General features: G+C 33.8%; 1 protein-coding gene across 1 annotated transcript in view; it reads left to right on the plus strand.

The window, feature by feature from the left end:
* Positions 1-27,070, plus strand: part of LOC130448192 (mothers against decapentaplegic homolog 6-like) — an 89,100-nt gene that overhangs the window by 54,890 nt on the left and 7,140 nt on the right. The window lies entirely within an intron of this gene.

A 27,070-nucleotide genomic window follows, 5' to 3' on the forward strand; every position in this document is an offset into this window, starting at 1 on the left:
TCAATTACCCGTTTTTAGATCTTGAAACTGTCAGAATAAAGAGTGAAAACATACATAACCTCAAAATATTTCAGTTATACAACTTTAAATTCTAAAAGTAATTACATAAACAAAAACTTACCCCAATTTATCACAAATTGAAGCCCCAGTCGTAACCCAATTTTAGAAACAAAAAAAAACGAATCGGGAATGACGTATTGGATTTTGTATTTCAAATTTTCAAAGACGTCCCTGCTCCAGTATCAAAATTCTCGCTATTAAGTGAATTTCATAATTCCCGCTTCGAATCCCCCACTAAAAACGTCAATTACCCGTTTTTAGATCTTGAAACTGTCAGAATAAAGAGTGAAAACATACATAACCTCAAAATATTTCAGTTATACAACTTTAAATTCTAAAAGTAATTACATAAACGAAAACTTACCCCAATTTATCACAAATTGAAGCCCCAGTTGTAACCCAATTTTAGAAACAAAAAAAAACGAATCGGGAATGACGTATTGGATTTTGTATTTCAAATTTTCAAAGACGTCCCTGCTCCAGTATCAAAATTCTCGCTATTAAGTGAATTTCATAATTCCCGCTTCGAATCCCCCACTAAAAACGTCAATTACCCGTTTTTAGATCTTGAAACTGTCAGAATAAAGAGTGAAAACATACATAACCTCAAAATATTTCAATTATACAACTTTAAATTCTAAAAGTAATTACATAAACGAAAACTTACCCCAATTTATCACAAATTTAATACCCAGTCGTAACCCAATTTTAGAAACAAAAAAAAACGAATCGGGAATGACGTATTGGATTTTGTATTTCAAATTTTCAAAGACGTCCCTGCTCCAGTATCAAAATTCTCGCTATTAAGTGAATTTCATAATTCCCGCTTCGAATCCCCCACTAAAAACGTCAATTACCCGTTTTTAGATCTTGAAACTGTCAGAATAAAGAGTGAAAACATACATAACCTCAAAATATTTCAGTTATACAACTTTAAATTCTAAAAGTAATTACATAAACAAAAACTTACCCCAATTTATCACAAATTGAAGCCCCAGTCGTAACCCAATTTTAGAAACAAAAAAAAACGAATCGGGAATGACGTATTGGATTTTGTATTTCAAATTTTCAAAGACGTCCCTGCTCCAGTATCAAAATTCTCGCTATTAAGTGAATTTCATAATTCCCGCTTCGAATCCCCCACTAAAAACGTCAATTACCCGTTTTTAGATCTTGAAACTGTCAGAATAAAGAGTGAAAACATACATAACCTCAAAATATTTCAGTTATACAACTTTAAATTCTAAAAGTAATTACATAAACGAAAACTTACCCCAATTTATCACAAATTTAAGCCCCAGTCGTAACCCAATTTTAGAAACAAAAAAAAACGAATCGGGAATGACGTATTGGATTTTGTATTTCAAATTTTCAAAGACGTCCCTGTTCCAGTATCAAAATTCTCGCTATTAAGTGAATTTCATAATTCCCGCTTCGAATCCCCCACTAAAAACGTCAATTACCCGTTTTTAGATCTTGAAACTGTCAGAATAAAGAGTGAAAACATACATAACCTCAAAATATTTCAGTTATACAACTTTAAATTCTAAAAGTAATTACATAAACGAAAACTTACCATAATTTATCACAAATTGAAGCCCCAGTCGTAACCCAATTTTAGAAACAAAAAAAAACGAATCGGGAATGACGTATTGGATTTTGTATTTCAAATTTTCAAAGACGTCCCTGTTCCAGTATCAAAATTCTCGCTATTAAGTGAATTTCATAATTCCCGCTTCGAATCCCCCACTAAAAACGTCAATTACCCGTTTTTAGATCTTGAAACTGTCAGAATAAAGAGTGAAAACATACATAACCTCAAAATATTTCAATTATACAACGTTAAATTCTAAAAGTAATTACATAAACGAAAACTTACCCCAATTTATCACAAATTGAAGCCCCAGTCGTAACCTAATTTTAGAAACAAAAAAAATCGAATCGGGAATCACGTATTGGATTTTGTATTTCAAATTTTCAAAGACGTCCCTGCTCCAGTACCAAAACCTCAAAATATTTCAATTATACAACATTAAATTATAAAATTATTGGAAAAAACTCGATTTAATTCCATAAATGAAACTGACACAATTAGATGAAGTATCGAAATTATCGACTGGGCTAATTTTCAGTTTAAAAATAACCATATTCCAGTGCGTATTGTTTTGTATGAAAAGAAATGTGGCGCCTATGGCGCCAAATCAGACGCCACGGGTATATGTTTGATTTTTTTTTTCATTTGTATAACGAGAATCATAATTAACTTTTTAACTGGAGGTCACTAACCATACTTGAGGTATGTGAAATAGTGTATCATAGTTCGATTGCCAAAACAGTGTAATTCGCATTAAAAAAAATAATTCTAGTAGTTTTATTTGGAAATAACCAGTTAATTACGACTAGAAGATTTTGACAGAATGCTGTCAAAATGTAAACAACATGGCTGCCGGGAAGTAAGCAAAGAATATAGTTCTGTCAGTTCTTTAGTGGAAATAATTTTATTAAAATGCTAAAAGTATGCCTCATTGCTTTTGTACTTCCAAATGGAATGAGAAGTAACCGTGATGAGATTCAATTTTATCGTTTACGCATAATAAAATATTGGTGATGTCAGACACTAATTACATCATCACCGGAAGTGTCGTAAATCTCTGAAAAGTCACTTTTTTTTTAAAACCGCCATCGTATTAACATAAAAACTATATGGAGATACAGATATCTGGTGACATGTCGAAACTAATTCAAACTTTCCACGGATTTTTCATCAAATTCATTTTTAATACTACGTTAAAAGTAATCCATTTTGTCAATCTTTATAATAAATCTTACAACGTTTGAGTACAGTCTATTGAAAGGCATTTTATACATATTTGTCTTAAATTATTTTATATATAATCGTAATAACCTCAAGTAAATAAAAACAGTTGAACATATTTTCACTAAACGTTAACCAAAAGTTACGTTTGCCTCCCTGTAAAAGTATAGCACGACTTTTCTTCTTCTTTTTTATCCTCGATTAGCAACCGGCTCGTCCATCACTTCTTGACCCTAACTGATATTACTAATAGATAGACAACCAACATTCCACGCTATGTTTAAAGTGTCTTATTCTCAAAACAGTATCGTTTGATTTTTCTCTCGTATAATTGTGGAATTACGACATAATAACTTCAATTTGAGTTCTCCATGTTGTTAAATAAGTATTGTAAATCTATTTAATTGAAATTATACGCCATTTTGGGAGATTTTTTCAGTTGTAAAACAAATCTATCTGTCATATTTATGTGAAATTTTGACAGATGACATTACAAACTATTGTAGCTAACGTCAAATCGATTATTTATATAATTTGACTTGTCTGAATCAACTCAATTTTTCGGTGTAGTGTCATTAAAAAATGTCGAATGAATTCCTTATTGTTTACAACAACACGTGTATTAAGTATGATTAATCTTATCGATAACATTGGGAAAATACGTTAATAAAAACGATAGCAAATATATCAAATTCTTCAACTTTAATTATGGAAATAGTTAAATAATTTTCATTTTTGATGATATATTCATCAATTATTTTATTTTGACAGTTTAAACTCTCAAACAATTGTCAAAATCCAGCTATAGGTCAAATTTAACGCGTTATATAAATAAAAAGATATTTTTAAGGTTATTTAGATAAAAACTTGATAAAACAATGTAAAATCACTTATTTTTCTGTTAAAAATAGTATTTAGAGATATGAGTCAGAAATATCAATAACGTCGACAATTCGTTAAGCGTGGCAACGTCTTCATTGCGTAATTATTCGTTATTCCAATCCAGTATATTGTTGAATTTGAATTTCCACTAGTTGGAAATCAACGAGTGTTTTTGTAAACTTTTACTAATTTTATTTTCGAAAGAAAAGTAACTTGTATTGAATTACAGTTCGAAATAGATTAGATTTGGCTCCATGACATCGGCGTTTCGCTCCAAAAAATTTCAAATTGGCATCCCGAATATCCTGTCATCGCTAATAGGTCAAAAAATTAACTTTATCTAGCTTTCCAACTATCCCATGTTAATCAAAAATATTATTTTTGAATATGAAGTAATTGATCATACAAATTCATTAAATATCATAAAAATAATTTTTTTTTATTGTATCTTATTTACTTTTGTTTGTACAATATATTCTGTCCGGATAGTTTTAATACTGATGCACTAAAATCCAAAATATTCATTACAACAACATTTTCCGTGTATCCAGTATAGAATTTAAAACGTGGCAACGCCGCTAAAAGACTTGCTAGTGGCGTGAACGGCGCGGGTTTAAAAATAGATATTACGAGTTCACCGCTGGCGCCAAGATTACGACTGATCGCTGCCGGTTACGTCACGTACTCGAAATGTTATTCTACGGATATATTCGAGAGGTGAGGTTTGAGGTTATGTCTATGTGTACTAGGATCACACTACCTGACAATAACAGTTTTTTTTTATTACTAAGGTAGATTTTTGTGTAAAATTAAATGGAATTGTTCTGTTTTATTTCTTTATTATTCGAAAAGATTTATGTGTACAATGATTTTATTTATATTTATAATGTTTAATATACCGGGTGGTCAAATTGATAAGATATTCCGTTCGTATCTCGTGAAGTATGTTGTAAATATTCAGGATGGGGAAATTTATAACTAATACAAGAAATATTATGGAAATACCATGAATTATAGACTGAATTATATATAATATTTTATGTAAAGTAATTTTTTCAATTTTTAGAATCGCGATTTCTCAGAAACGGTCGCTCTTAACCAAAAAAGTATATGGACACTTTTCGTAAAGAATTTCTTGATCTACAATTTTTGACTAACGTATTTTTTTGATAAAACGTACCGTTTACCATGGAAATCCAAAAAAATGTCGACCTTGATTAATAGGCCAGTCACAAGCTATTTTTCCGTACGGTTTTTATTAAATTCAAATTTCGATAGTATTTATAGTCTTGTAGTATGAAAACATCCCCTTCTAGGGGATTAATATATTCATGAACGCTGTTGTAGGGGACATTTTTGGGGAAAACTCAAGATATTTTTTTTGAGTAAAACAAAATTCCTTTAAAATGAGTTTTTTTGAAAATTAATTGACTCATAACAAATAAAATGTCTCTATTTTTCTTAAAATAACAATTTTACCCTTGTAACTACCACCCTAATTGGAGTTCCCTCTGTACAATCAGTTTTCTTTACGTGGAATGCAGAAAAAAACTAATTAAATTGGATTACTGAATATTTTGATTTTTTGAAAATATTTTTTTCATGAAAATTGAAAATGCCTCTTGAGGAAATTTTTTGGTACGACATTGAAATTCTTGAAATTTTTCACAAAATGTTATTTTTTAAGTTGATATCTCGAAAACTGCGTGATTTTTGAGCAGTTTAAAAGCAGAAGATACGATTTAATATTCAAATTTCCATCAAAATCGAAGTTTTTTTTAAAAATTCCATTTTGTCACAACTATTGACTGTACTATAACTTTTTTATCGCCCTTTCGAACGTGTTAGTGAATAAAATTTGTTAATATCTCGAAAACTGCGAGATTTTTGAGCAGATTAAAAGCAGAAGATACGATTTAATATTCAAATTTCCACGAAAATCGAAGTTTTTTTTAAAAATTCCATTTTTTCACATCTTTTGACTGTACTATAACTTTTTTATCACCCTTTCGAACGTGTTAGTGAATAAAATTTGTTGATATCTCGAAAACTGCGTGATTTTTGAGCAGTTTAGAAGCAGAAGATACGATTTAATATTCAAATTTCCATCAAAATCGAAGTTTTTTTTAAAAATTCCATTTTTTCACATCTTTTGACTGTACTATAACTTTTTTATCGCCCTTTCGAACGTGTTAGTGAATAAAATTTGTTGATATCTCGAAAACTGCGTGATTTTTGAGCAGTTTAAAAGCAGAAGATACGATTTAATATTCAAATTTCCATCAAAATCGAAGTTTTTTTTAAAAATTCCATTTTGTCACAACTATTGACTGTACTATAACTTTTTTATCGCCCTTTCGAACGTGTTAGTGAATAAAATTTGTTAATATCTCGAAAACTGCGAGATTTTTGAGCAGATTAAAAGCAGAATATACGATTTAATATTCAAATTTCCACGAAAGTCGAAGTTTTTTTTAAAAATTCCATTTTTTCACATCTTTTGACTGTACTATAACTTTTTTATCACCCTTTCGAACGTGTTAGTGAATAAAATTTGTTGATATCTCGAAAACTGCGTGATTTTTGAGCAGTTTAGAAGCAGAAGATACGATTTAATATTCAAATTTCCATCAAAATCGAAGTTTTTTTTAAAAATTCCATTTTTTCACATCTTTTGACTGTACTATAACTTTTTTATCGCCCTTTCGAACGTGTTAGTGAATAAAATTTGTTGATATCTCGAAAACTGCGTGATTTTTGAGCAGTTTAAAAGCAGAAGATACGATTTAATATTCAAATTTCCACGAAAATCGAAGTTTTTTTTAAAAATTCCATTTTTTCACACCTATTGACTGTACTATAACTTTTTTATCGCCCTTTCGAACGTGTTAGTGAATAAAATTTGTTGATATCTCGAAAACTGCGTGATTTTTGAGCAGTTTAAAAGCAAAAGATACGATTTAATATTCAAATTTCCACGAAAATCGAAGTTTTTTTTAAAAATTGCATTTTTTCACATCTTTTGACTGTACTATAACTTTTTTATCGCCCTTTCGAACGTGTTAGTGAATAAAATTTGTTGATATCTCGAAAACTGCGTGATTTTTGAGCAGTTTAAAAGCAGAAGATACGATTTAATATTCAAATTTCCATCAAAATCGAAGTTTTTTTAAAAAATTCCATTTTGTCACACCTATTGACTGTACTATAACTTTTTTATCGCCCTTTCGAACGTGTTAGTGAATAAAATTTGTTGATATCTCGAAAACTGCGTGATTTTTGAGCAGTTTAAAAGCAGAAGATACGATTTAATATTCAAATTTCCATCAAAATCGAAGTTTTTTTAAAAAATTCCATTTTGTCACACCTATTGACTGTACTATAACTTTTTTATCGCCCTTTCGAACGTGTTAGTGAATAAAATTTGTTGATATCTCGAGAACTGCGTGATTTTTGAGCAGTTTAAAAGCAGAAGATACGATTTAATATTCAAATTTCCACGAAAATCGAAGTTTTTTTTAAAAATTCCATTTTGTCACACCTATTGACTGTACTATAACTTTTTTATCGCCCTTTCGAACGTGTTAGTGAATAAAATTTGTTGATATCTCGAAAACTGCGTGATTTTTGAGCAGTTTAAAAGCAGAAGATACGATTTAATATTCAAATTTCCATCAAAATCGAAGTTTTTTTAAAAAATTCCATTTTGTCACACCTATTGACTGTACTATAACTTTTTTATCGCCCTTTCGAACGTGTTAGTGAATAAAATTTGTTGATATCTCGAAAACTGCGTGATTTTTGAGCAGTTTAAAAGCAGAAGATACGATTTAATATTCAAATTTCCATCAAAATCGAAGTTTTTTTAAAAAATTCCATTTTGTCACACCTATTGACTGTACTATAACTTTTTTATCGCCCTTTCGAACGTGTTAGTGAATAAAATTTGTTGATATCTCGAAAACTGCGTGATTTTTGAGCAGTTTAAAAGCAGAAGATACGATTTAATATTCAAATTTCCATCAAAATCGAAGTTTTTTTAAAAAATTCCATTTTGTCACACCTATTGACTGTACTATAACTTTTTTATCGCCCTTTCGAACGTGTTAGTGAATAAAATTTGTTGATATCTCGAGAACTGCGTGATTTTTGAGCAGTTTAAAAGCAGAAGATACGATTTAATATTCAAATTTCCATCAAAATCGAAGTTTTTTTAAAAAATTCCATTTTGTCACACCTATTGACTGTACTATAACTTTTTTATCGCCCTTTCGAACGTGTTAGTGAATAAAATTTGTTGATATCTCGAAAACTGCGTGATTTTTGAGCAGTTTAAAAGCAGAAGATACGATTTAATATTCAAATTTCCATCAAAATCGAAGTTTTTTTAAAAAATTCCATTTTGTCACACCTATTGACTGTACTATAACTTTTTTATCGCCCTTTCGAACGTGTTAGTGAATAAAATTTGTTGATATCTCGAAAACTGCGTGATTTTTGAGCAGTTTAAAAGCAGAAGATACGATTTAATATTCAAATTTCCATCAAAATCGAAGTTTTTTTAAAAAATTCCATTTTGTCACACCTATTGACTGTACTATAACTTTTTTATCGCCCTTTCGAACGTGTTAGTGAATAAAATTTGTTGATATCTCGAGAACTGCGTGATTTTTGAGCAGTTTAGAAGCAGAAGATACGATTTAATATTCAAATTTCCATCAAAATCGAAGTTTTTTTTAAAAATTCCATTTTTTCACACCTATTGACTGTACTATAACTTTTTTATCGCCCTTTCGAACGTGTTAGTGAATAAAATTTGTTGATATCTCGAAAACTGCGTGATTTTTGAGCAGATTAAAAGCAGAAGATACGATTTAATATTCAAATTTCCATCAAAATCGAAGTTTTTTTAAAAAATTCCATTTTTTCACACCTATTGACTGTACTATAACTTTTTTATCGCCCTTTCGAACGTGTTAGTGAATAAAATTTGTTGATATCTCGAGAACTGCGTGATTTTTGAGCAGTTTAGAAGCAGAAGATACGATTTAATATTCAAATTTCCATCAAAATCGAAGTTTTTTTTAAAAATTCCATTTTTTCACATCTTTTGACTGTACTATAACTTTTTTATCGCCCTTTCGAACGTGTTAGTGAATAAAATTTGTTGATATCTCGAAAACTGCGTGATTTTTGAGCAGATTAAAAGCAGAAGATACGATTTAATATTCAAATTTCCACGAAAATCGAAGTTTTTTTTAAAAATTCCATTTTTTCACATCTTTTGACTGTACTATAACTTTTTTATCGCCCTTTCGAACGTGTTAGTGAATAAAATTTGTTGATATCTCGAAAACTGCGTGATTTTTGAGCAGTTTAGAAGAAGAAGATACGATTTAATATTCAAATTTCCATCAAAATCGAAGTTTTTTTTAAAAAATTCCATTTTTTCACATCTTTTGACTGTACTATAACTTTTTTATCGCCCTTTCGAACGTGTTAGTGAATAAAATTTGTTGATATCTCGAAAACTGCGTGATTTTTGAGCAGTTTAAAAGCAGAAGATACGATTTAATATTCAAATTTCCATCAAAATCGAAGTTTTTTTAAAAAATTCCATTTTGTCACACCTATTGACTGTACTATAACTTTTTTATCGCCCTTTCGAACGTGTTAGTGAATAAAATTTGTTGATATCTCGAAAACTGCGTGATTTTTGAGCAGTTTAAAAGCAAAAGATACGATTTAATATTCAAATTTCCATCAAAATCGAAGTTTTTTTCAAAAAATTCCATTTTTTCACACCTATTGACTGTACTATAACTTTTTTATCGCCCCTTCGAACGTGTTAGTGAATAAAATTTGTTGATATCTCGAAAACAGCGAGATTTTTGACCAGATTAAAAGCAGAAGATACGATTTAATATTCAAATTTCCACGAAAATCGAAGTTTTTTTAAAAAATTCCATTTTGTCACACCTATTGACTGTACTATAACTTTTTTATCGCCCTTTCGAACGTGTTAGTGAATAAAATTTGTTGATATCTCGAAAACTGCGTGATTTTTGAGCAGTTTAAAAGCAGAAGATACGATTTAATATTCAAATTTCCATCAAAATCGAAGTTTTTTTAAAAAATTCCATTTTGTCACACCTATTGACTGTACTATAACTTTTTTATCGCCCTTTCGAACGTGTTAGTGAATAAAATTTGTTGATATCTCGAAAACTGCGTGATTTTTGAGCAGTTTAAAAGCAGAAGATACGATTTAATATTCAAATTTCCATCAAAATCGAAGTTTTTTTAAAAAATTCCATTTTGTCACACCTATTGACTGTACTATAACTTTTTTATCGCCCTTTCGAACGTGTTAGTGAATAAAATTTGTTGATATCTCGAAAACTGCGTGATTTTTGAGCAGTTTAAAAGCAGAAGATACGATTTAATATTCAAATTTCCATCAAAATCGAAGTTTTTTTAAAAAATTCCATTTTGTCACACCTATTGACTGTACTATAACTTTTTTATCGCCCTTTCGAACGTGTTAGTGAATAAAATTTGTTGATATCTCGAAAACTGCGTGATTTTTGAGCAGTTTAAAAGCAGAAGATACGATTTAATATTCAAATTTCCACGAAAATCGAAGTTTTTTTTTAAAAATTCCATTTTTTCACACCTATTGACTGTACTATAACTTTTTTATCGCCCTTTCGAACGTGTTAGTGAATAAAATTTGTTGATATCTCGAAAACTGCGTGATTTTTGAGCAGTTTAAAAGCAGAAGATACGATTTAATATTCAAATTTCCATCAAAATCGAAGTTTTTTTTAAAAATTCCATTTTTTCACACCTATTGACTGTACTATAACTTTTTTATCGCCCTTTCGAACGTGTTAGTGAATAAAATTTGTTGATATCTCGAGAACTGCGTGATTTTTGAGCAGTTTAGAAGCAGAAGATACGATTTAATATTCAAATTTCCATCAAAATCGAAGTTTTTTTTAAAAATTCCATTTTTTCACACCTATTGACTGTACTATAACTTTTTTATCGCCCTTTCGAACGTGTTAGTGAATAAAATTTGTTGATATCTCGAAAACTGCGTGATTTTTGAGCAGATTAAAAGCAGAAGATACGATTTAATATTCAAATTTCCATCAAAATCGAAGTTTTTTTTAAAAATTCCATTTTTTCACACCTATTGACTGTACTATAACTTTTTTATCGCCCTTTCGAACGTGTTAGTGAATAAAATTTGTTGATATCTCGAGAACTGCGTGATTTTTGAGCAGTTTAGAAGCAGAAGATACGATTTAATATTCAAATTTCCATCAAAATCGAAGTTTTTTTTAAAAATTCCATTTTTTCACATCTTTTGACTGTACTATAACTTTTTTATCGCCCTTTCGAACGTGTTAGTGAATAAAATTTGTTGATATCTCGAAAACTGCGTGATTTTTGAGCAGATTAAAAGCAGAAGATACGATTTAATATTCAAATTTCCACGAAAATCGAAGTTTTTTTTAAAAATTCCATTTTTTCACATCTTTTGACTGTACTATAACTTTTTTATCGCCCTTTCGAACGTGTTAGTGAATAAAATTTGTTGATATCTCGAAAACTGCGTGATTTTTGAGCAGTTTAGAAGAAGAAGATACGATTTAATATTCAAATTTCCATCAAAATCGAAGTTTTTTTTAAAAAATTCCATTTTTTCACATCTTTTGACTGTACTATAACTTTTTTATCGCCCTTTCGAACGTGTTAGTGAATAAATAATTTTTACAATTTAAAATTTTTTAAAAAAAGTTTTATTGTCTCACTCTGTATAATTCATGTTTATTTCGATTTTGTAATCTCTGAACATAAAAATTTTTATCAAACGAGATAAAAGTCCGTTTATAAAGAGCAACCGACCGCATATGTTTATAAAACATTCAAAGTTAATTGTATTCGAAATTATACAAAAATAATTCAAAATATTCTAGATTTAAATTGAAAATGACGCCAGAAATAATCCTTGTTGGATAAGTTTAAGGTTGGAAAACGTCTATTTAATATATATAGAAATGTGTATAAGCGTACGACACCTAAAAATATAAACGGCGCCGTTACAACTTTGTTTTATCAATTGAGTGTCGAGGAGACTCAACAAAGTGTTTACAAAAAAAAAAAAAATGATATTGCGTGTTACTATCTTTGATGTCATTATATTATTATAAACAAAACTAACATTCCGATGCGCCAGAGGTTATATAAATTTACTTTAAATAAATTATAGTTATAAAAAAATTAATAAAAATAAAAGAAAACAACTTTACTCAAGTTATTTAATGTGTTTTGTACTTTATTTTCGTGATTTTGGAAAGAAAATTAACAAATTTTTGTTGACGTGTATTTAAATATACACTGCCGGTCAAAAACTTTTGCCTACCTCGCGCATAAACTTGCTGCGACTCATACTTTTTGGACCAAGACATCTTTTCGTTTTCGTTATCGAAAATTCTGTTGAAACAGTTGCAGTGGGACGAAAAACAGAAAAATTGGACGCATTTTCGAGTCTAAATTTGTTCAGAGAAAGCGCGGATGTTAAAATCCAAGAAACACGGCGGAGTTTCCGGAGGAAATGCGACGAAGACCTGGTACAGGACAAAATTTAACTTGCAGCGTGACAACGATCCCAAGAATTCCTGGTGCAAAGAGTATTTGACAGAAAGTGTCGCCCGACCTCAACGCGAGTTGTTGTGGGACATATTGGACCCCAAATAACTTGAGTTTCTAATATTTTTGTTTATGTATGGGTCATCAACATTCTTCAGATTGTTTTCGAGACGCTTCTATTCTTTCTAACTGCACATTTTCTTTGCGAAAGTCTTCACGGGCGGAAACAACTTCCTGGAGAGTTACAATGAAGTTACATCTTAACGACTGTAATGTTGTCCTTTAAGAATCCAAGAATCCTTTTTTTTTGGCTTGAAGTATATCGGGCAACCTTGGGAAACCGAAAATCAATTTCAAAGACATCCTGGAGCATTTTGAAAGTATCTGCGGGCGGTAGAAGCTTCCTGGAAGGCTACAACTTCCAAAAATTCTTGATCTCCGATCTGACGCGTTTTGTCCACCTTTGAACACCTTGTGCCACTTGTCCCAGTGGAATTTCGAAATAAAATCGATTTCAAAAGCATCCTGGAGCATTGTGAAAGTGTCCACGGACAATAGTAGCTTCCTGGAAAGCTACAACTTCCAAAAATTCATGATCTCCGACGTGACGCGTTTTGTCCACTTTTAAACACCTTTTGCCACTTGTCCCAGTGGAATTTCGAAATAAAATCTATTTCAAAAGCATCCTGGAGCATTGTGAGAGTGTCCACGGACAGTAGAAGCTTCCTGGCAAGCTACAACTTCCAAAAATTCTTGATCTACGACCTGACGCGTTTTGTCCACCTTTGAACACCTTGTGCCACTTGTCCCAGTGGAATTTCGAAATACAATCGATTTCAAAAGCATCCTGGAGCATTGTGAGAGTGTCCACAGACAGTAGAAGCTTCCTGGAAAGCTACAACTTCCAAAAATTCTTGATCTCCGGCCTGACGCGTTTTGTCCACTTTTGAACACCTTGTGCCACTTGTCACAGTGGAATTTCGTAATACAATCGATTTCAAAAGCATCCTGGAGCATTGTGAGAGTGTCCACAGACAGTAGAAGCTTCCTGGAAAGCTACAGCTTCCAAAAATTCTTGATCTCCGGCCTGACGCGTTTTGTCCACCTTTGAACACCTTGTGCCACTTGTCCCAGTGGAATTTCGTAATACAATCGATTTCAAAAGCATCCTGGAGCATTGTGAGAGTGTCCATAGACAGTAGAAGCTTCCTGGAAAGCTACAGCTTCCAAAAATTCTTGATCTCCGGCCTGATGCGTTTTGTCCACCTTTGAACACCTTGTGCCACTTGTCCCAGTGGAATTTCGTAATACAATCGATTTCAAAAGCATCCTGGAGCATTGTGAGAGTGTCCACAGACAGTAGAAGCTTCCTGGAAAGCTACAGCTTCCAAAAATTCTTGATCTCCGGCCTGACGCGTTTTGTCCAACTTTGAACACCTTGTGCCACTTGTCCCAGTGGAATTTCGAAATAAAATCGATTTCAAAAGCATCCTGGAGCATTGTGAGAGTGTCCACAGATAATAGTAGCTTCCTGGAAAGCTACAACTTCCAAAAATTCTTGATCTCCGGCCTGACGCGTTTTGTCCACCTTTGAACACCTTGTGCCACTTGTCCCAGTGGAATTTCGTAATACAATCGATTTCAAAAGCATCCTGGAGCATTGTGAGAGTGTCCATAGACAGTAGAAGCTTCCTGGAAAGCTACAGCTTCCAAAAATTCTTGATCTCCGGCCTGACGCGTTTTGTCCACCTTTGAACACCTTGTGCCACTTGTCCCAGTGGAATTTCGTAATACAATCGATTTCAAAAGCATCCTGGAGCATTGTGAGAGTGTCCACAGACAGTAGAAGCTTCCTGGAAAGCTACAGCTTCCAAAAATTCTTGATCTCCGGCCTGACGCGTTTTGTCCAACTTTGAACACCTTGTGCCACTTGTCCCAGTGGAATTTCGAAATAAAATCGATTTCAAAAGCATCCTGGAGCATTGTGAGAGTGTCCACAGATAATAGTAGCTTCCTGGAAAGCTACAACTTCCAAAAATTCTTGATCTCCGGCCTGACGCGTTTTGTCCACCTTTGAACACCTTGTGCCACTTGTCCCAGTGGAATTTCGTAATACAATCGATTTCAAAAGCATCCTGGAGCATTGTGAGAGTGTCCATAGACAGTAGAAGCTTCCTGGAAAGCTACAGCTTCCAAAAATTCTTGATCTCCGGCCTGACGCGTTTTGTCCACCTTTGAACACCTTGTGCCACTTGTCCCAGTGGAATTTCGTAATACAATCGATTTCAAAAGCATCCTGGAGCATTGTGAGAGTGTCCACAGACAGTAGAAGCTTCCTGGAAAGCTACAGCTTCCAAAAATTCTTGATCTCCGGCCTGACGCGTTTTGTCCAACTTTGAACACCTTGTGCCACTTGTCCCAGTGGAATTTCGAAATAAAATCGATTTCAAAAGCATCCTGGAGCATTGTGAGAGTGTCCACAGATAATAGTAGCTTCCTGGAAAGCTACAACTTCCAAAAATTCTTGATCTCCGGCCTGACGCGTTTTGTCCACCTTTGAACACCTTGTGCCACTTGTCCCAGTGGAATTTCGTAATACAATCGATTTCAAAAGCATCCTGGAGCATTGTGAGAGTGTCCATAGACAGTAGAAGCTTCCTGGAAAGCTACAGCTTCCAAAAATTCTTGATCTCCGGCCTGACGCGTTTTGTCCACCTTTGAACACCTTGTGCCACTTGTCCCAGTGGAATTTCGTAATACAATCGATTTCAAAAGCATCCTGGAGCATTGTGAGAGTGTCCACAGACAGTAGAAGCTTCCTGGAAAGCTACAGCTTCCAAAAATTCTTGATCTCCGGCCTGACGCGTTTTGTCCAACTTTGAACACCTTGTGCCACTTGTCCCAGTGGAATTTCGAAATAAAATCGATTTCAAAAGCATCCTGGAGCATTGTGAGAGTGTCCACAGATAATAGTAGCTTCCTGGAAAGCTACAACTTCCAAAAATTCTTGATCTCCGGCCTGACGCGTTTTGTCCACCTTTGAACACCTTGTGCCACTTGTCCCAGTGGAATTTCGTAATACAATCGATTTCAAAAGCATCCTGGAGCATTGTGAGAGTGTCCACAGACAGTAGAAGCTTCCTGGAAAGCTACAGCTTCCAAAAATTCTTGATCTCCGGCCTGACGCGTTTTGTCCACTTTTGAACACCTTGTGCCACTTGTCCCAGTGGAATTTCGAAATAAAATCGATTTCAAAAGCATCCTGGAGCATTGTGAGAGTGTCCACAGACAGTAGAAGCTTCCTGGAAAGCTACAACTTCCAAAAATTCTTGATCTCCGACCTGACGCGTTTTGTCCACTTTTGAACACCTTGTGCCACTTGTCCCAGTGGAATTTCGATATACAATCGATTTTAAAGGCATCCTGGAGCATTGTGAGAGTGTCCACAGACAGTAGAAGCTTCCTGGGAAGCTACAAGTGTTGTCCTTGAAGGGATTTCTTGAACCAATGGAAGAAAAGGAAGTTTCGTCTAACGATGTCCCTTATTTTGATCTTGGTAGCACTTCGGACCCTTCCTCGGCCATCCCGGAACACCTTGTACCTCTTGACTGGCTGGGATTTCCGCAGACAATTATCCTGAAGCATTAGGAAAGTCTTCGCTGGTCCTGCGGCTTCAGAAGCTGGACAATCTGTATATAGATACAAATACAATCGATTTACCAATTTCAAATCAATGTTCGAAATTATAAAATCAATTATCGGTTATTATTTGCGTTATAATAACAAAATTAATGATGGGAAACCGAACTGGTCAGGTAAACAGGTAAGTAGACGGCGCCAACGTAATTTTTTTATGTTGATTCGAAATACCGCATTATCTAGATAATGTATATTAACACATCCACACAGGATATCGCTAATGACAATATATAATAAGCTTTTAAATACGTAAAATAAATTTACTTTCTTTTAAATAGTTTAGGTAATGGGTTTCGACAATATTTGATGCAACAACTTTTTTCTTAAAGGTGTTAAAAGTAAAATTACTGTAAGCTAGTAACAAACAACAAACTATTTGGTCGAAAATGTTTCGTGTTGACGCTCGTACTTCAACTATAAAAATTCAGACGCGGCCTAAATCGAGTTTAGGTCACATTGAAACGACGTTGCCGAACTTTCAAATTAATATGTAGATTTAAGGAATGCAAAACTAGTACGTTGATGTTGAGAAATAATTTTGAAAATATTGAAAGGAAACAACAAAATGTAGGTCTATGTCTTATATTCATTGATTTTAAATAAGCTTACGACTCAATATGTTTTGTTTAATATTTAATTTGTAATAAAAAGTTTGATTTCGTAATTTGGTGCGAATTTCACGGATACGGGAATTTCTTTGTGTACAATATGTACAACCAATTGGTGGTTCTTCATTTAACAGGACACTGGTTGATTGGATCCGTTGATCTTGAACTTCAATAGGATGAACTTTTCCTATTAATACGAATTGAGATGTTTCCTGAACAAAATTTAGTTACTACTACCAAAAAATAACAAATAGACGCGCCATTTGCCGGACTTTAACGAACGCAGCGCCGCCCTAGCGACATATTTACGAAAATGATGTATCCGGAAGCAAAAACTGCAGGAAACTCTATAGATGAAACTCTATGTTGCTGAGAAACTTTTGTCAGATATTGTTGATTGTCACTTCATATTCATTGATGTCTATTGAAGTCGAATCACATCAATTCACATATGCTCAGGTCTATTGGCGTCTACTTTTGTCAGATATTGTTGATTAACAGTCCTTTTAAGAGGATCGAGATTGATTTCACGTTGATTGATGTCAATTTACGTCGATTGTGGTGGAATCACATCAATTCACATATGCTCAGGTCTATTGGCGTCTACTTTTGTCAGATATTGTCGATTAACAGTCCTTTTAAGAGGATCGAGATTGATTTCACGTTGATTGATGTCAATTTACGTCGATTGTGGTGGAATCACATCAATTCACATATGCTCAGGTCTATTGGCGTCTACTTTTGTCAGATATTGTTGATTAACAGTCCTTTTAAGAGGATCGAGATTGATTTCACGTTGATTGATGTCTATTTACGTCGATTGTGGTCGAATCACATCAATTCACATATGCTCAGGTCTATTGGCGTCTACTTTTGTCAGATATTATCGATTAACAGTCCATTGGAGCGGATCGAGATTGATTGATGTCTGTTGACGTCGATTGTGGTCGAATCACATCAATTCACATATGCTCAGGTCTAATGGCCTCTACTTTTGTCAGATATTGTTGATTAACAGTCCTTTTAAGAGGATCAAGATTGATTTCACGTTGATTGATGTCTATTGACGTCGATTGTGGTGGAATCACATCAATTCACATATGCTCAGGACTATTGGCGTCTACTTTTGTCAGATATTGTCGATTAACAGTCCATTGGAGCGGATCGAGATTGATTTCACGTTGATTGATGTCTATTTACGTCGATTGTGGTGGAATCACATCAATTCACATATGCTCAGGTCTATTGGCGTCTACTTTTGTCAGATATTGTCGATTAACAGTCCTTTTAAGAGGATCGAGATTGATTTCACGTTGATTGATGTCTATTGACGTCGATTGTGGTCGAATCACATCAATTCACATATGCTCAGGTCTATTGGCGTCTACTTTTGTCAGATATTGTTGATTAACAGTCCTTTTAAGAGGATCGAGATTGATTTCACGTTGATTGATGTCTATTTACGTCGATTGTGGTCGAATCACATCAATTCACATATGCTCAGGACTATTGGCGTCTACTTTTGTCAGATATTGTTGATTAACAGTCCTTTTAAGAGGATCGAGATTGATTTCACGTTGATTGATGTCTATTGACGTCGATTGTGGTGGAATCACATCAATTCACATATGCTCAGGACTATTGGCGTCTACTTTTGTCAGATATTGTTGATTAACAGTTCTTTTAAGAGGATCGAGATTGATTTCACGTTGATTGATGTCTATTGACGTCGATTGTGGTCGAATCACATCAATTCACATATGCTCAGGTCTATTGGCGTCTACTTTTGTCAGATATTATCGATTAACAGTCCATTGGAGCGGATCGAGATTGATTTCACGTTGATTGATATCTATTGACGTCGATTGTGGTGGAATCACATCAATTCACATATGCTCAGGACTATTGGCGTCTACTTTTGTCAGATATTGTTGATTAACAGTTCTTTTAAGAGGATCGAGATTGATTTCACGTTGATTGATGTCTATTGACGTCGATTGTGGTCGAATCACATCAATTCACATATGCTCAGGTCTATTGGCGTCTACTTTTGTCAGATATTATCGATTAACAGTCCATTGGAGCGGATCGAGATTGATTGATGTCTGTTGACGTCGATTGTGGTCGAATCACATCAATTCACATATGCTCAGGTCTAATGGCCTCTACTTTTGTCAGATATTGTTGATTAACAGTCCTTTTAAGAGGATCGAGATTGATTTCACGTTGATTGATGTCTATTTACGTCGATTGTGGTGGAATCACATCAATTCACATATGCTCAGGTCTATTGGCGTCTACTTTTGTCAGATATTATCGATTAACAGTCCATTGGAGCGGATCGAGATTGATTGATGGCTATTGACGTCGTTTGTGGTCGAATCACATCAATTCACATATGCTCAGGTCTATTGGCGTCTACTTTTGTCAGATATTGTTGATTAACAGTCCTTTTAAGAGGATCGAGATTGATTTCACGTTGATTGATGTCTATTTACGTCGATTGTGGTGGAATCACATCAATTCACATATGCTCAGGTCTATTGGCGTCTACTTTTGTCAGATATTGTTGATTAACAGTCCTTTTAAGAGGATCGAGATTGATGTCAATTTACGTCGATTGTGGTGGAATCACATCAATTCACATATGCTCAGGTCTATTGGCGTCTACTTTTGTCAGATATTGTTGATTAACAGTCCTTTTAAGAGGATCGAGATTGATTTCACGTTGATTGATGTCAATTTACGTCGATTGTGGTCGAATCACATCAATTCACATATGCTCAGGTCTATTGGCGTCTACTTTTGTCAGATATTGTTGATTAACAGTCCTTTTAAGAGGATCGAGATTGATTTCACGTTGATTGATGTCTATTGACGTCGATTGTGGTGGAATCACATCAATTCACATATGCTCAGGACTATTGGCGTCTACTTTTGTCAGATATTGTTGATTAACAGTCCTTTTAAGAGGATCGAGATTGATTTCACGTTGATTGATGTCTATTGACGTCGATTGTGGTCGAATCACATCAATTCACATATGCTCAGATCTATTGGCGTCTACTTTTGTCAGATATTGTCGATTAACAATCCATTGGAGCGGATCGAGATTGATTAATTGTTGATTGATGGCTATTGACGTCGTTTGTGGTCGAATCACATCAATTCACATATGCTCAGGTCTATTGGCGTCTACTTTTGTCAGATATTGTTGATTAACAGTCCTTTTAAGAGGATCGAGATTGATTTCACGTTGATTGATGTCTATTTACGTCGATTGTGGTCGAATCACATTAATTCACATATGCTCAGGTCTATTGGCGTCTACTTTTGTCAGATATTGTCGATTAACAGTCCATTGGAGCGGATCGAGATTGAATTCATGTTGATAGATGGCTATTGACGTCGATTGTGGTCGAATCACATCAATTCACATATGCTCAGATCTATTGGCGTCTACTTTTGTCAGATATTGTCGATTAACAATCCATTGGAGCGGATCGAGATTGATTAATTGTTGATTGATGGCTATTGACGTCGTTTGTGGTCGAATCACATCAATTCACATATGCTCAGGTCTATTGGCGTCTACTTTTGTCAGATATTGTTGATTAACAGTCCTTTTAAGAGGATCGAGATTGATTTCACGTTGATTGATGTCTATTTACGTCGATTGTGGTCGAATCACATCAATTCACATATGCTCAGGTCTATTGGCGTCTACTTTTGTCAGATATTGTTGATTAACAGTCCTTTTAAGAGGATCGAGATTGATTTCACGTTGATTGATGTCTATTTACGTCGATTGTGGTCGAATCACATCAATTCACATATGCTCAGGTCTATTGGCGTCTACTTTTGTCAGATATTATCGATTAACAGTCCATTGGAGCGGATCGAGATTGATTTCACGTTGATTGATGTGTATTGACGTCGATTGTGGTGGAATCACATCAATTCACATATGCTCAGGAATATTGGCGTCTACTTTTGTCAGATATTGTTGATTAACAGTCCTTTTAAGAGGATCGAGATTGATTTCACGTTGATTGATGTCTATTGACGTCGATTGTGGTCGAATCACATCAATTCACATATGCTCAGATCTATTGGCGTCTACTTTTGTCAGATATTGTCGATTAACAATCCATTGGAGCGGATCGAGATTGATTAATTGTTGATTGATGGCTATTGACGTCGTTTGTGGTCGAATCACATCAATTCACATATGCTCAGGTCTATTGGCGTCTACTTTTGTCAGATATTGTTGATTAACAGTCCTTTTAAGAGGATCGAGATTGATTTCACGTTGATTGATGTCTATTTACGTCGATTGTGGTCGAATCACATTAATTCACATATGCTCAGGTCTATTGGCGTCTACTTTTGTCAGATATTGTCGATTAACAGTCCATTGGAGCGGATCGAGATTGAATTCATGTTGATAGATGGCTATTGACGTCGATTGTGGTCGAATCACATCAATTCACATATGCTCAGATCTATTGGCGTCTACTTTTGTCAGATATTGTCGATTAACAATCCATTGGAGCGGATCGAGATTGATTAATTGTTGATTGATGGCTATTGACGTCGTTTGTGGTCGAATCACATCAATTCACATATGCTCAGGTCTATTGGCGTCTACTTTTGTCAGATATTGTTGATTAACAGTCCTTTTAAGAGGATCGAGATTGATTTCACGTTGATTGATGTCTATTGACGTCGATTGTGGTCGAATCACATCAATTCACATATGCTCAGGAATATTGGCGTCTACTTTTGTCAGATATTATCGATTAACAGTCCATTGGAGCGGATCGAGATTGATTTCACGTTGATTGATGTCTATTGACGTCGATTGTGGTCGAATCACATCAATTCACATATGCTCAGATCTATTGGCGTCTACTTTTGTCAGATATTGTCGATTAACAATCCATTGGAGCGGATCGAGATTGATTAATTGTTGATTGATGGCTATTGACGTCGTTTGTGGTCGAATCACATCAATTCACATATGCTCAGGTCTATTGGCGTCTACTTTTGTCAGATATTGTTGATTAACAGTCCTTTTAAGAGGATCGAGATTGATTTCACGTTGATTGATGTCTATTTACGTCGATTGTGGTCGAATCACATTAATTCACATATGCTCAGGTCTATTGGCGTCTACTTTTGTCAGATATTGTCGATTAACAGTCCATTGGAGCGGATCGAGATTGAATTCATGTTGATAGATGGCTATTGACGTCGATTGTGGTCGAATCACATCAATTCACATATGCTCAGATCTATTGGCGTCTACTTTTGTCAGATATTGTCGATTAACAATCCATTGGAGCGGATCGAGATTGATTAATTGTTGATTGATGGCTATTGACGTCGTTTGTGGTCGAATCACATCAATTCACATATGCTCAGGTCTATTGGCGTCTACTTTTGTCAGATATTGTTGATTAACAGTCCTTTTAAGAGGATCGAGATTGATTTCACGTTGATTGATGTCTATTTACGTCGATTGTGGTCGAATCACATCAATTCACATATGCTCAGGTCTATTGGCGTCTACTTTTGTCAGATATTGTTGATTAACAGTCCTTTTAAGAGGATCGAGATTGATTTCACGTTGATTGATGTCTATTTACGTCGATTGTGGTCGAATCACATTAATTCACATATGCTCAGGTCTATTGGCGTCTACTTTTGTCAGATATTGTCGATTAACAGTCCTTTTAAGAGGATCGAGATTGATTTCACGTTGATTGATGTTTATTGACGTCGATTGTGGTCGAATCACATCAATTCACATATGCTCAGGTCTATTGGCGTCTACTTTTGTCAGATATTGTCGATTAACAGTCCTTTTAAGAGGATCGAGATTGATTTCACGTTGATTGATGTCTATTTACGTCGATTGTGGTCGAATCACATCAATTCACATATGCTCAGGTCTATTGGCGTCTACTTTTGTCAGATATTGTTGATTAACAGTCCTTTTAAGAGGATCGAGATTGATTTCACGTTGATTGATGTCTATTTACGTCGATTGAGGTCGAATCACATTAATTCACATATGCTCAGGTCTATTGGCGTCTACTTTTGTCAGATATTGTCGATTAACAGTCCTTTTAAGAGGATCGAGATTGATTTCACGTTGATTGAATTCTATTGACGTCGATTGTGGTCGAATCACATCAATTCACATATGCTCAGGTCTATTGGCGTCTACTTTTGTCAGATATTGTCGATTAACAGTCCTTTTAAGAGGATCGAGATTGATTTCACGTTGATTGAATTCTATTTACGTCGATTGAGGTCGAATCACATTAATTCACATATGCTCAGGTCTATTGGCGTCTACTTTTGTCAGATATTGTCGATTAACAGTCCTTTTAAGAGGATCGAGATTGATTTCACGTTGATTGAAGTCTATTGACGTCGATTGTGGTGGAATCACATCAATTCACATATGCTCAGGTCTATTGGCGTCTACTTTTGTCAGATATTGTCGATTAACAGTCCATTGGAGCGGATAGAGATTGATTTCATGTTGATTTATGGCTATTGACGTCGATTGTGGTCGAATCACATCAATTCATATATGTTCAGATATATTGGCGTCTACTTTTGTCAGATTTTGTCGATTAACTGTCCATTGGAGCGGATCGAGATTGATTTCACGTTGATTGATGTCGATTGTGGTCGAATCACATCAATTCACATATGCTCAGGTCTATTGGCGTCTACTTTTGTCAGATATTGTCGATTAACAGTCCTTTTAAGAGGATCGAGATTGATTTCACGTTGATTGATGTCTATTGACGTCGATTGTGGTCGAATCACATCAATTCACATATGCTCAGATATATTGGCGTCTACTTTTGTCAGATATTGTCGATTAACCGTCCATTGAAGTTGATTGTTGTCTTCTGATATCGAATCGACTCAATTCTTATATATTTTGGTGCACTAGCGTTTGTTATTGGGGTACTCTCACAAGGCCGGATTAATATTTATAAGGCCCGGGGCTAAAATAATGACGGGGCCCCCTTAAAGAAGTCGGAAATCATAAGGCCCGGGGCTATAGCCCCCTCCCAAGCCCCCAGCTTAATCCGGCCCTGTACTTTTACGTAAAAATTACTGTATTGAAGTCTCCATCAAGCTTACGATGTGAATATTTTCAAGTATCCCAAGCTTTGGAAATTTTTTAAAAAATAATTTTTAGTTTGACTATTTCCTATATTTTTTTTTTTCAAATTTACGACGGGCTTATCTGCATGTCTACGTGCTCGACGACCCTATGAAGGTTATTCCTACTTACGTACTCGAAAATAATAAAAAAAATTCGTTGTATACAGGGAGGAAAAGATAATTAATATGCATTCGCTTTTATATTAATAACGTTTTTCTGTAAATTCTCGGAATGTTAATTTAAACATCTTTTAGTCAGTCAAGCATCGTAGTAATTGAATAAATGAATGTCTTGAATATGTATACGGCGACCTTGTCTGTCTTGGCACTTCAAAATTTTTATGTCGTTTCAAATAAAATTAACAATGCAACATAGTAATGCATAGTAAATTTGAAATGGGAGTGTTTTATATCCTTGAATATAATTTTGTTTTTCACAACTTAATATAAATGCCACGTTGCCATATTGTACAACCCAAAGTAATATACGAAAAATAGTATACGAGGTGCGGCTATTAAATAACGCGCCAAAGGTTAGGAGATGTCAGTTGTTTAGTTTAAATCATACTATTTCGAATGCCTACCGTATCTGGAGACAAACCAGTGTAGCCGTTGTATTTTTTTTTTGTCTCCTTATTCCTCCTTATTTAATAACCACACCTCGTATATATATATATATATATATATATATATATATATATATATAAATGTTGCACGTGTTAAAAGATATCATTTTATAATATATATACAAATTTTTTACGTTATCTTATGTTTATTTTTAGATGCTTCAGTAGTAATTATTTATTTTTGAATTTTTTACAAGGTTAGAAGTTTATTTCTCGCTCAGAAACTTCCCTGTTTATCATCATCATCATCATTCCACGAACGTAAAACAGGTTTATATTTATATGAAACACCAATAAATGCAAATATTTCGTTATTACCAACTCTAAGATTAATCCAAAATGTTTTACGTCTTTTAAAATGTATTTAACGGTAATTATATACTTTCAGATAATTTTTTTTATTATAAAATTATGTAAAATGAAATGAATAATCGTCATAACTACTTGTAATAAAACAAAAATCTATTAGAACCAATCAAAAACAATTTTAAAAAAATATTTTCCGTATGTAAGTATCGAATCTTTTTGACGTTACCCCGTATATCATTTTTAGCAATAATAAGAGGTGTAAAATTGTATAGGGGGAAAGAGAAAGCGACAAACACAACAAGCGAGAAAGAGAGCTTAGGTACCAGGTGTATATGATCGATTTACGTGCACCTTACGGGCGCCGGCATATGGACGCCTGGCGCCAGCATTGGCGTGACGTCACTTTCGTCGGCTCCTCGTTGTTGTTGATGCTAATATCTACAACTGGCTTCCATATAACGATGCCGGTTCTACTAAGTTATCAGTAGATATACTTACGTAGGATGTTTTTCATTAAATATTCGGAAGGCCATATTAATGTTTCATTAATTTATTTTTTCTTATTAAAATACTAGTTCATTAATTGGATTACTAAACATTTTAGTTGATTATTTTACGTAATGAATTTCCAATTGTATTCTTGAAAATTTAAGTTCGTCTTTATAAATACTTTTATCTAATTTGATTTGGCAACACTGTTACACACGGTAACTCTGTGTCCTTCTGTTTCACCTTGTCATATTCACGGACCGTTTACAATCGCACGTAAACTTACATATTTCCAAAAAAGTACACAATTATGGTATTTAATCAATTCAATATTGTATCGTTGAATCAAGATATACTTTTATAAAACACATGACTAATTTTAACCAAATGAATTAAACTTTTATCACTTTATTTTAAAGTATTAGGTTAGAATTTTTTCACGTTATGAAGGAAATGACGAATCGTTGAAATTAAAAAAGAAGAATTTTACTGTTATTCATTGTTCTTTATATTGAAGTATATTATAATGTAATTCGAGGTGGTATTGTTGGTTGCCTACCCGGTTGATTGGGGTATAATTTCTCACACCAAACACATGGAACGTAGCAAGTGTGGATTTAATGACATGTGATATTGACAACGTGCACTAGCATGATTCTTAAGACCATTTTTGTTTTCTTTTATTTCTCTCGAACCTTTCGGCAAATAAGACTATATATTTTTAATTCTTTTTAAAACTGATTAAGCGTATTATGTTAACAATAAATTATATTGTAACCTCAACTAATAAATACAATAAAATATAAAGAATGGAAAGTGCCAACACACCCATATTAGCTAATCTTCCACGTGGAAGATGCCTGAATATGAAATTTAGTATTGGTTTTGCAGTATAATACGGAAATCTTCTGATTAAGTGGGATTTGATTTGTACATATTGACTTAACTCGTATCTTGAATATATTGTGTCTAATAGTAGTTAATAGTGGCGCGTCTTATCTTTATTATTCCAATAAAAAGCGACGCAGGATTGTATTCAGCCAATGCACATCCTTTTTTAAAGAAAATTATGAATTATTACATCGCAGTATGTATTGTAACCCAACTTTTGAAATATTTGAAATATAAATTGTTAACCAATATTTTTCATCTTGAGAACGGCAACACCGTAAGACCGACTTTCATAAATTAGGATATTTATTTTATTCGTTTTAGTTGGATGGACATTGAAATCGTATTGTATCGACCATGTCTGTTTACCTATAATTTAATTACGTCGCGGAATGTTCGTAGGATAATAAACTAGACAAGCGTATTGTTGAAAAATATGTATAAATAAAATTGAATAACAGTTGTTAATGTTTTTTTAGACAAACATTTTTATTTTTAATGTCAACGTTTTGTGTTTACCGTGTTACTCATAGTTCTGGATCGTATTACAGGATTCGTTTACTAAACGGCGTTTAGTACGTCTTGTTACAGCCTTGAAGTTTATAAATGGGTTTAATTATAATTGACAATGTTTTAATTAGCCTGTTCGGATGTCAAAATGTCAATTGTCACTCATCTTTTACGGAATAAATCAGATCATGCTTATCCAACCTTAAACACAAAGCTGTAAGGTTGGTTGCCTAATGGTTGTGAACATATAATGACATTATAAACCGCGGTGTTGCCAATTGTCTACTTGAAATAACACAATAAGTGATTATTTTCGTATATTT

Source organism: Diorhabda sublineata, chromosome 8 (genome assembly GCF_026230105.1).
Source record: "Diorhabda sublineata isolate icDioSubl1.1 chromosome 8, icDioSubl1.1, whole genome shotgun sequence".
Taxonomy (NCBI): Eukaryota; Metazoa; Arthropoda; class Insecta; order Coleoptera; family Chrysomelidae; genus Diorhabda; species Diorhabda sublineata.